Below are 12,284 nucleotides of genomic sequence, written 5' to 3' on the forward strand. Positions count from 1 at the left end.
CTCTTAACCATTCATCTTAGCTACAAATCAATTTCTGGTTGGACGAGTGGAACGATCACTCTCTCTCTCTCCAACTTACCCGACTCCATGCCAAGAATCAATGATGAAACAACAGCAATAATAATGATAATAATAATAATAATAATAATAATAAGTAGTAGTAATGCTGACATCTTAAACAAGAGCTAGAATAATAACCATAAATTGAGGAAAGAGAAATGGAAGAGTCATTACTTGAACATCATAAAATTCGCTTTTTGTTCCCCTGTTTCCTGGCCTTCTGTTTTTCTCCTGCTCTCCACTGTAGCCGCCTCCTCTTCTTCCACTGTGAAAATTAGACTTACGTACATGCATACAGTTATCAACCCAGTATATATGTGTGTGTGTGTGTTTGTACGCACGCGCGCTCACACACACATGTAAACGTTCTACATGCATATATGTATGCACATACACATAATATATAAATACATTTGATATTATCTCATAGCGTGTTTTCCAAAGCTCCTCAACGGGTATCGGCTACTCAATGTTATACAGCAGGATTTCTCTTTTACTGGATATACATGTGGAAATCCGTGAATATCCGCAGAGATTATGCAAAAGAATTTTAATACCAGAAGGTGGAATGAACAGGCTCTATTCCAAATCACTACAGCTGAACTTTGCTTCCCAGCAACATAGTTCTGGGTTCAATCCTACTGCACGGCATCATGGACAGGGCCGACGAAAGGCTTATTAAGTGGATTTGGTAGACGGAAACTGAAAGAAGCCCGTCGTATATATATATATATATATCTGTGTGTGTGTGTTTGTCCCCCCCCATCACGGCTTGACAACTGGTGTTGGTGTGTTTATGTCCTCGTAACTCAGCGGTTCGGCAAAGGACCGATAAATTAAGTACTAGGCTTTTAAAATATAAGTCCTGGGGTCGATTTGTTCGACAAAAAGAAACCTTTCAAGGTGGTGCTCCAGTATGGCCGGAACCATATGATTGAAATAAGTAAAGGAATATATATATATATATATATATATATATATATATATATATATATATATATATATATATATATATATATATATATATATATTGCATATACGAGGTGCGTTCGAAAAGTACTTGATTTTATTTTTTCCGTCAAAACTAATAGGTTACGCCGCCTTTCCTGAGCATGCGAAAAGATACGCGCCAGTAGGCCTTGTCATTTCCCGGTTTTTACTCCTAGAGTGCAGACGTATAAGACGCGCTCGTCGGGTTTTCGTTTTCACTAAAAATGACCGAACGCACCGAGCTAAGATATTGCATCAAATTTTGCTGAAAGTTTGGTGATACTTAAGCTCAGTCCATCTAGAAAATTCAACAGGCTTTCGGCGATTGTACCATAGGTAAAGCTCAGATCATGGAGTGGTACAACTTCTTCAAATATGGCTGCACCTAGCACCAGTTTACACTGATAAACTCTCGCGCGCACATGTATATAGCAGGTTTCTGCACAGTTGCCGTCCATTAAATTCCCACTCTCGATATAGTCAACTGGAGGCTAGAGAAGAAGACACTTAACCAAAGTACTGTACACAGCATAGACTTAGTGCTTTCTTCTGAGGTTCATGAAGCAACAGATAATTGTTTATGAATTAGACTGAAATATACATATTAAGTGACGAAGCGGAAACTTTAACAACACATAGAAATAGAGACGACTGTACGTAAAGACTGCGTTTATCCCAGTGCAGACTTATCAACCTAACCATAAACAAATTTTGTATAGATAGTAAGCACTAGTAGTCTCTAACTTCAGACAAATTACAAATAGAACAACACTGAAAAATAGTAGTTTAAAAAAATTGTATCCAAATCTAATTTATTTCGATCTCTGAACATTTGTATCTGAAAGTTTTTTCCTGAAAGCTTTAGAATCCAAGAAAACCTGTCTTACATTGGTGACGCTAATTTTGTTATGATAATTAACATTAGAAAGTTATTTCATGTCAAGAAATACGAAAATGTATCAATGCTAAGCTACAACAGAAGCAGAGACTTCCGATCTAGTCGGATTATGTTCGCGCGATGTATGTATATATATATATATATATATATATATATATATATATATGTCAGATGCCCTTGAATTGAGGCACCTCGTTAGGTCGAAATAATATACACACGCAAGAATATTATGTAAATATCATACTTAGTACATAAGGACCGGCCGAATGTTATGCTGTGTATGTAATAATTAGACCCAGCTGAGTAAAGATATCTGCTCTTGAGTTATTCAGACATGTACATTATATTAAATACACAGTACATAATATTTACGAAGGGCAGATTCCGAGACAGTAACAGTTGACACCTGTACTTCTACTGTTGCTCATATATATGGCACTAACATTAGAAAACAAACTCCACTTCGGACTATATAGAGATGATGGGCTAGCTCTATTATAATTGACCTATAATATGAATGGAAATATCAGGGACAAAGTAAAAATAAAACAAACATTCATTAACTATTTCAAAGAATTTTACCTGAAAACTAAAATAAACACAAGTCTAAAAATAGTAAATTTTCTACTTACGAGATATAAACAGGCAAATACTACCCCTTCTAAAAACCAAACGAAGAATATTATATCTCAGTATCGACTCTGAACCTCTGTCCACAGTTATAGAACATATCAGTGATATTCATTAACGAATAGCAAATCTCATTAGATAAGGAAATATATAAAAAAAAAAAAAGAAAAAAAGTTAACCGATACTACAATATAACCTTAGCAAGAAGTGGTTTCAAAGAGAAACTGAAATATATACAAGCTGTAATAAAGAAAAACATTAAACTCAGAAACAGGTAGATAATATTTCTAATCTTTAGTTTATAAACTTATCTACAAACATAGCAAATAACTTCCTCACACTGATAAATATACACTTCACTTTACTTAGATATCACAATATATTTAAAAGAATTTCTATAAAAGCCAACTCCTTTTGTTTGGACAATATAGGCTCACAAATCTTCAACTAAAATGATGCAATGCAAACTGTCTGTTAATAGAAAATGGTTATCGAAACTGCTAGTGAATAGAGTTGGTGTAAGATTAAAAGATAATTCGAAAAGGGCATACAGAAGGTTAACAGAAAACACTTTTAAATATAGGAGCAAAATAACTCCCCTTTGTTATTATAATAGACATGGTACTTCAAAGAGAGTGGATAAGAAACAAATACGATAACATGGAGTATAACTAAGGAAGCAATACTATGCTACGGAGGTGGAAGCAGCAAGTATTTATTCACTACTTAAAAGTTTGAAATATAAACTACCCCTGGCAACGCTTTGAATGGGGCGAGGAAGGTGACATTGCTACCTGCTTACACAAAATCCAATTGCGAATCGTTTAAGCATATGTTTATATCAATTACATTTGAATTATAACTCTGATAAGTGTGAAATTACAGTATAAATTTCGGCAAAATCAGTGTGATCTCCCTTTCGTTATGACAACCAGAATAATCATTAGGTGATTTTCATATGACATACTAACACAGATAACGTGAATATGAATAATCTCATTAATTCACTCAGTCTGAAATAAACAACGAAATTAATATATTGTGGCGCCAACTTGGAGGCTTTCAAAATCTTTAAAATAGAACGGCCTTCAGCACCTAATATATATTGTAAACTCCGAGTAGAGAGATTGAAGAGCCAACAATGTACATTAAATATTATACCCTATAAACATATATACATGTTGTAGAGTATTGTATAATGTTTCCATAATTCCTGAAGCAAGGAAGAAACAAAAATACAGCGCGCATGTGTATATGAGTATATTTTTGTCTGTATATGTGTGTGTATATTTTCCCATATATATGGTTCTGAGTTCAGTACCACTGCGTGACACTTTGCGCAAGAGTCTTCTGCTATAGCCTCGGGTAGACCAAACTTTATGAGTGAATTTGGTAGACGGAAACTGAAAGAAGCCCGTCATATATATATATACATACATGTGTGTGTGTATGTTTTTGTTCTGCACTATCGCAACGGGTGTTGTTTCGTTTACGTCCACGTAACTTAGAAGTTAGGCAAAAGATACCGATACAATCAGAACTATGCTTAGAAAAAACGTACTGGGGTCGATTTGTTCGACTAAACCCTTCAAAGTGACGCCTCATTTATAACGAGTTAGTATTCTTGTACAAGAGGCGCAGTGTCGCCAAATACTTAAGATGCTCGCTTTTAAATCATAAATCTCTAGTTTCGATTCCTTGGCATAACATCTTGAGAAACTCTTCGGTCTTTAGAATCCCGTCGTATAGACTAAACCTTAAATTCAAAGGTCCAGCCTTCTCATACCGTGTCACTATGATGCTTCTTGAGAATTTAATCAAGGTTATACGTCTCAGGAATACTCAACCGCTTGCATGCTAATTCGCTGAGCTTTGTAGTGCCAGTTGATCGGAAACCATTACAGAGATTTTCGTTGCTAAGCCGCAGACCTTCTCGTCTTTTTGTATTGCTTGGACTACATTTTCCTTCATCTTTCGTTCCATTACAACAGTAAGATGTTATGTGATGTAGAATTGGCTACTATTTCTTGCGTGTTGTATGCCTCCTTCGAAGCTTCCTCTTTAACTCTTAGTTTGTTCGCTGCAAACTATGAGCGATGCAGTATGTTTAAAGTTTTTTGTTTATGTGAATTGGATTTTCTTTTGTCGCTAGCGATTTAATCGTCACGTTACTCATGCATGTTTGTGGGTGAGAAATCTGAAATATCACTTAATAGCTAATATGTGACCAACTCGTACGTGGCAAGTATTTGTCTTTGTGTGTTGGCGATTGTATATGTCCACTCTTTGAGTGTATCAATACGATATACCACATTCAATTTGACAAAGAAAACTACCTGAAAAAAAAAAGAAATATTTGAAGGATATTTCATATACATATAGCACACACACACACACACACACGTATATAAAACGAGAGAAATTTATGAAAAGATGTAAAAGAAGCGACTCAGTTTCATCATAATTTTTCTTTAAAACCTTTTTTCCATTTCAAAGTACTGAATTAACAGACACTTTGTTCGCAACATAATAAAATCCCATTATATATTTCTTCTATATTGGACTGTTCATACTTTCAGAAAATTCATGTATGGAATTTGGTGTATTCACGATATGTCGTGAGCAAACCCCTAAAAATAATATCCAGAGAGAATTAATATAGCATGTTTGATGCTGCTAAGGACTTTACTGTCCTTGATCATCAGAAAAAAAATTTGCTTTTTAGTACATCTGTGTATATATATATATATATATATATATATATATATATATATATAACTGTATCCGTAAGTGTACATATGTATGTATGTCTATGTGAGTATATATATATATGTATGTATATATTACTGTATCCGTAAGTGTACATATGTGTGTATGTCTATGTGAGTATATATATATATATATATATATATATATATATATATATATATATATATATATATATATACACACAATATCCTTTCCTAATTTTTAATATTTAATATTTTTCTATCTCTGTTTACCTGAAACATTGCCTCATTCTTAATTTATTTCTTTGCAGGTTTCGTGGCTTCTTGGAACTCAGTCTCCAGAACAAGGATTAGCAATTCCGAGATAGCATTTTTGAATTCAAAACAGTTCTTATCTTAAAATGAACTTCTCCTCCTTTAATGATGTGAATAAATATCATTCAGTATCACATACACACTTTGAAAGCCTTATCATTTCCGTAAACAATATTGCTATTTGAATTTGTGTTATGTATACAGCAAAACAGGAACGTAAAGAGTTTTTGGTATTATTTATTCCCCATTACACGTGTTTCTTTTGCTAGTAGGAATTACAAAGATTTACATGTTAGGTAGACAGGCAACGAATTTACATGTAAAACGCTTCATCCAAATGTAAAATTTGTATTATAATGTTTCTACCTGAAGAATTTCTAATCGGAAATTCTTTACATGCCCATCTAACATGTAAATCTTTGTAATTCCTATTAGCAAATAAAACACGTGTAATGGAGAATAAATAATACCAAAAATCTTTTGCTTTCCTGTTCTGTTACACAATAACTCTGCCAATAATATTTCCATAATTCTCAATTTTCGCATTTATTTTGACTTACGTACACCAGCAACAATGACTACATGCTGCTGGATTGTAATAATGTGCTATGATGTGCTTCAAGAGAAAACAGCTGGTATTTACCCTAACTACGTACATATATATATATATATATATATATATGTATATTACGTAGTTCAGGCATTTTCTTATATAGAATTCAGTATGATGTATAGACTGGCAAAACTCTGAATATACTGTCAACTTCTTATGTAATAAGCACTGACATATGTACACGCACGCTGTACATTGAGAGAAAAAAAAATATCAAGGTGAGACTTTCCGATCAACATTATTAACTTGACGCACAAACGCGCGTGCGTGCGCACATATATATATATATATATGTATGTATATATATATATATATATATATATATATATATATATATATATATATATATATATATAAATACTGAGGCATTCATTCGTCTTGCGAAACCATAGACCTGCGCTTAGAAAGTCTCGTTTTGGTTTTGTAGGCAGAACATCTGCAGTGAATGTGGAAACCCATTTTCGTGATTACACTTAAAGATGCTGTCTGCTAGTCTAGTCCCTTGCTGTTTTTTGTTTTTTTTTTTTCGTCTAATTTGTCGTCAACAATTTTCAGCGTCGCTTTTTGTCTTTTGCGTAGTTCCAGTTTTCAGCAAGGGCGACCATCAGCAATATACTACCACTTTTCAGCATTCACATTAAGTGATATTATGTCGCTCTTGCAACCATTTTTGAAACGAAGATGCGGTTTGCCATATAGCAAGTCGTTTTGGTCCTTTCCATCTGACAATGCAATTGGAGACACCACTGTTGCAGTAGGACGAAGACTTTTACTTCACTGGTAGTTTAGTTCATTTCATCAACTCTAGAAAGACAAATGTCAGAGTTGACCTCGACAGAATTTGAACTCACAATGTAACTGACCATAACGGAATAACAGCATGCATTTTGTCCGACGCTCTAACGATTCTATTAAATGGCAAAATAACTGCATCAGTTATGAAGATATGGCTATATAAAGCAAGCATCGAAGTTTAACAGAGAATAACCTTTTAAGACGTTTCTTCCTTATCCTCTTGGAATTCACCTTAGCCAAAAAGATGTTGTGTCCAACTCTGTCAAAAGCTAAAACACACTTCGCAATCATTGTCTAGATAATTGTAATGTTATCAGAAAAGATACTGAAAATATTCTTTTATACTCTAGGCACAAGGCTCGAAATTTTTGGGGAGGTGGGCAGTCGATTAGATCGACCCCAGTACGCAACTGGTACTTAATTTATCGACCCCGAAAGGATGAAAGGCAAAGTCGACCTCGGCGGAATTTGAACTCAGAACGTAAAGACAGACGAAATACAGCTAAGCATTTCGCCCGGCATGCTAACGTTTCTTATTTCTTTATTGACCACAAGGGGTTAAACATAGAGGGGACAAACAAAGGGATTAATTCGATTACATCGATCCCAGTGCGTAACTGGTACTTAATTTATCGAATCCGAAAGGATGAAAGGCAAAGTCGACCTCGGCTGAATTCGAATTCAGAACGTAAAGACAGACGAAATACTGCTAAGCATTTCGCCCGGCGTGCTAACGTTTCTGCCAGCACGCCGCCTTAAGATACTGAAACTATTGCCTGAGCTATTGTTCGGCGGTGAACCACACTGCATGGTCAAAATGTGTTGATATCTTCGGTAGATCACTTTGCTGTTGATTATGTTTCTATAGATTTGCTGATGAAATAGATTAACGGTACGAATCGGCACTTTGAACGATCGGCTCTGGATTCCTCTTTATTGTAATTTTAGTTCTCATAAGATTGAGTTATCTTACAATTACCACATGGGCAGTTCCGTTAAAGAATGTTTGTTACCTTTTAATAATTTTCATGCCTATATGTTCGGACTTCACCTTGGAGATAATCATTTTGTGTCTGGCTCTGTCAAAAGTTTTTTGATGTTTAGAGCTAAGACACGTACATCGCAATTTTATGTCCAGATAATTGTTTTATGTGTGCGAACGGATACTGAAAACATCGGCTGAGCAATAGCTCGGCAATGAACCAAACCGGAATGACTTAATTATTTATTTCAGAGGTCACTTTGCTGTTAATAATATGTTTTCTGATTTCGGCACAAATCCAGTAATTTTTACGAGAAACAGAGCAGTCGATACCACATAACTGAGTACTCAACTGGTACTTTATTTTATCGACCCCGGACGGATGAAAGAGAAAGTTGACCTCAGTGGAATTTGTACCCAGATCGTTAAAAGTTAGAATGAATGCCGTAAAGCATTTTTCCGGCACTAATGATTTTACCAGATCGCCACCTTTGCTGTTAATTATGGTTCTATTACTGCCAATGCTGCAAATAATGGAATAAGTTGGCACTTTGAAATATCGGCTTTAGAGTCTTTCATAGTTTTCAGAAAAGCAATTACTGACTTGCTGAATTATGTGTGATATGTATTATTTTAAAGATTACATATTCCAACGTGATATAAGAAGATCACTTTGTGCTGCCTTGCCATGTTGTGATTGTAGAATTCAAAGGATGCAGAGACTAGTAAAGATTGTTTGGAAGCGACGTTTGTTAGGGATACTGTCAGGTGGACATATTTATCTGATATAAATGATAAGACGTTTGCACCAGTACCGGAGAACTGTGTTAGTCAGATAGAGTTAAGTACCTTGGAAATATTAATTTACTCCCTACTGACTTAAAACAATGAAGTGTATATATTCTAAGTTATACTGTGCCTGAGTGAAACAGATGGTCATAGCTAAATTCCTTGATTATAAGTTTGCCGAATTAGGGCTAATTTGAATCTGGACAATAACATCATTGTATAAGCTAGTCAACTAAGGAAGTCTCTACATATTTCTAAAACTGGCAATCAAATGTCTTGCGAATCACTTTTATTGCCTCAAAAAAAAAAAAAAAAAAAAAAAAGGAATCATACATTGGATGTTGTAGTTTAGTTAAGGATTTGTAATTTGTCTTCAGTGGTACAAAAACCTTATATTGAAAAGTTTAAGGAAGAAACATCTGAGATCGGGGGTAAACGAAAGACACATTTCATGGTTTTGGACTACGTCTCTGGTCAGAGATGAGATCTGTAAGCCCCAGGCCAGAGACATAGTCCGAATGCTAGCAGAATAGACTCTGCCTAAGGTAACTCGGCCTGCGTAACAGACTAAACCCAACAACCAAGAACAGGCGTAAACCATTCGATATGATTCATACAGAGCAATGTAGCATTATGTAATAAAGCTGACCTTTCCTTTTGAATTTTTGTTACAATCAATTGAAATTTCATGCGGTTTTTACTAACTTAATATCACTAATAAGACGTAGTTAAAAACAAAAAAAAAAAAACATGGCAGGTACCATGCACTGAGATCGAACCCGGAAACATGTGACTGTGAAGTGAAAGTATTAACTCACAGCCATAAGAATAGTGATTCTATATAGCAGAAGGCATTTATCTAAGTTGTTGTGTAGTAAAATCGAACCCGGAAGCACATGATTACGAAGTATAAGTATTAATTACGCAGTCATACTCGCATCTATAAGATAACAACTTTGGAGACCCCCTTCGGTCATGAATGACCATGAGATTGCACCTAGAAAGTTACCGTCCCAGGCACAAGTTCAGGCAAGGTTGTTTGTGGAAGACCAGCAGTCGCCCATACATACCAGCTTCCCCTCTCCACGCCACAGATGTTATCCAAGGGAAAGGCAAAGGCCGATACAGCTTGGCACAAGTGACGTCGTAACCCATTTCTACAGCTGAGTGAACTGGAGCAACTTGAAATAAAGTGTCTTGCTCATGAACACAGCACGCAGCCCGTTCCGGGATTGGAACTGACAACCTCACGGTCGTAAGTTCGACGCTCTAACCACTGAGCCATGCGCCTTCACCAAATTAAACTATATTAAACTATATTGTGGTTGCCTTAATTTTGAACACCCCCAATAACATATATTAGTGAAATGGTCCATAGTAAAGGTTAAACAACAAAAAGACCCAGTGTCAACCAAATTCCTGAAAAAGATGTTAGAACATGGATAACAGCACAGACTGGCCAGATTGCTTTGAAAGACAATGAGACATTCGTATATCAGAGAGGGAAAGACGTAGCGTGCAGTTGAGAGTTGGCATTAAGATCATCTGATCATATGTGATTGGGCAGAACAGCATTGAAATATATTACAACCGAAACCAGCTCATCTTTTATTCACAGTACATTTTGGTGACTTACATATTTCCACTTGTCAGTAGAAGGCTAAAAGAGAAGAGAGATCGTTAAAGCAATAGTCATTACATTTAGTGACTTGCATATTTCCACGTGTCCGTAGATTCCTACATTCGGTGCTAATGGGGACAGTGGCTAATTCACCTGTAGTGTAAGCCGAAGGGGTTATTCCTAGTGGAAATATCTGGTGTTGTTATTGCACATAAGTAACGCTAATTTGTAGCTTCTCAGTTAGTCCCTGTAATTACAATGGAAGCCGTAATATAAACTAAGGATGTTATTTAAAGTTTGTACGATAAAGTGTGTACAATGGGCTAAGTAATGGAATAATAGAAAGGGTTCAAGAGTACATAGAAAAAAAACATTAAGTTGAATACGGAAATTATAGCGTGTCATATGAGTCCGTAGTCTAGCTATCAAGTGAAATTAAACTATAGGAAAGAGTGCCCTAGCGCACTATGTACAATAAATATATAGTTCAGTATTTAGTTTATAATGTAGACTGAGTGTAAGTAGTGCTGAGTGGTAAGTAGGATGGTTAAGGTGAGGTAATGAGAGGTTAAGCAGGTCCGCTAATAACCTGTAAAATAGGGATTAGCGATATTTAAAGGATAAGTGGGGTTTAGCGATATTTTGAGAAGAAGAACTTGTCTTTATGCAATAGAAATTTTTTTAAATAGTTTACGGCTTGGTTAAAATTTATAAGCCCGTACGAATTCAAAATTACTTGGTCGATTGCAGCTAAGGCACATGTTTACAGGAACGTTAACTTCAAGTCGCAAATGCAGTGCAAGTTTTATTTGCACGAGAAGACAAGGGCGTTGTTGTAAAACAAAGTGATTTAAACAGGAGAATGGCATTGTTGTCAGATAGATTTGAAAGTATAAGCCTCTTTGGTTATGAATTTTTTTCAAACGGAAAAATAAAAGCTGATTTAGGAGTGATGCTTTAGATAAGTGATTTCTCAAAGAAGTCTTAATGGAAACAGAAGATTTCTAAAGGAAGAATAATTATAATGCGATCTCACTTGGCTTATGAACGGAAATATTGTCAGGCATTATTTGTTTTTCACAACGCCCTGATGACTGTGGCAATCCTCTATCCTTATCTCACCTCACGTATTAATAATTCAAACTAATAATTACTTCGCTAAATCAAAGTATATTGTTGCTACTTAATTAAGAACACAGCAACAATATATACTAGTGAAACGGTCCAGACTCTGGCGTGAGTACAACGAAAAGAGACCAGCGTTGGTTGTCTACCAACTCGCCACTGATAAACATAGCAGCTCGATAAACAATGTTGAAATAAAAATCTTTTTGACGTACCGACGCTGTCTGACAATGGTGTATATAACAGAAGTATTGCAGATACTGAAAGAAGAAATTGAATTCATCCATTCTCTTAGCTGAAGTACGAATGGCATAACATCAGGCGCACTACCGCTACCGTCATATACCAGGTAAAAATATTCCACCCACATTATTAAAGCTTAGACATAAATTAAGAAAAATACAGGAATGATGACATCAGAAATAAGTCGAGATGTCTAATCATAGAGTGCAAAAAGAACAATAAAAAAAAATATCTTAGTACAATGTATTTCTAAGTAACTAACAAATCAGCAGTACATGTGTATATGTGTGTGTGCGTGAGAGAGAGAGAGAGAGAGAGAGAGAGTGAAAGAGAGAGTATGTGCGTGTTAGTACAATTCAGACAAGCAGACAGCATGGACTGAGATCATGAGAAAACCATACGGTAGACAGACCAGCTGCATAGCCAGACAGGCTAGTAAGTAATATGTTAGAAATGATGAGAAAATCAAATGGCTATTATACAATCCAAACCAC

At 35.5% G+C, this 12,284-nt stretch overlaps 1 protein-coding gene across 12 annotated transcripts in view; it reads left to right on the top strand.

The window, feature by feature from the left end:
* Window positions 1-5,760, top strand: part of LOC106867420 (zinc finger CCCH domain-containing protein 10) — a 639,081-nt gene extending 633,321 nt beyond the window's left edge. For all 12 annotated transcript variants that reach the window (XM_089356349.1, XM_089356340.1, XM_089356353.1 and 9 more), the window contains one exon: window positions 5,619-5,760. The gene's annotated coding sequence lies outside the window, so the exon portion shown is untranslated. The remainder of the gene's footprint in view (window positions 1-5,618) is intronic.
* The last annotated feature ends 6,524 nt before the right edge of the window (window positions 5,761-12,284 follow it).

This window comes from Octopus bimaculoides, chromosome 8, assembly GCF_046866305.1.
Source record: "Octopus bimaculoides isolate indiv1 chromosome 8, ASM4686630v1, whole genome shotgun sequence".
Lineage (NCBI taxonomy): Eukaryota > Metazoa > Mollusca > Cephalopoda > Octopoda > Octopodidae > Octopus > Octopus bimaculoides.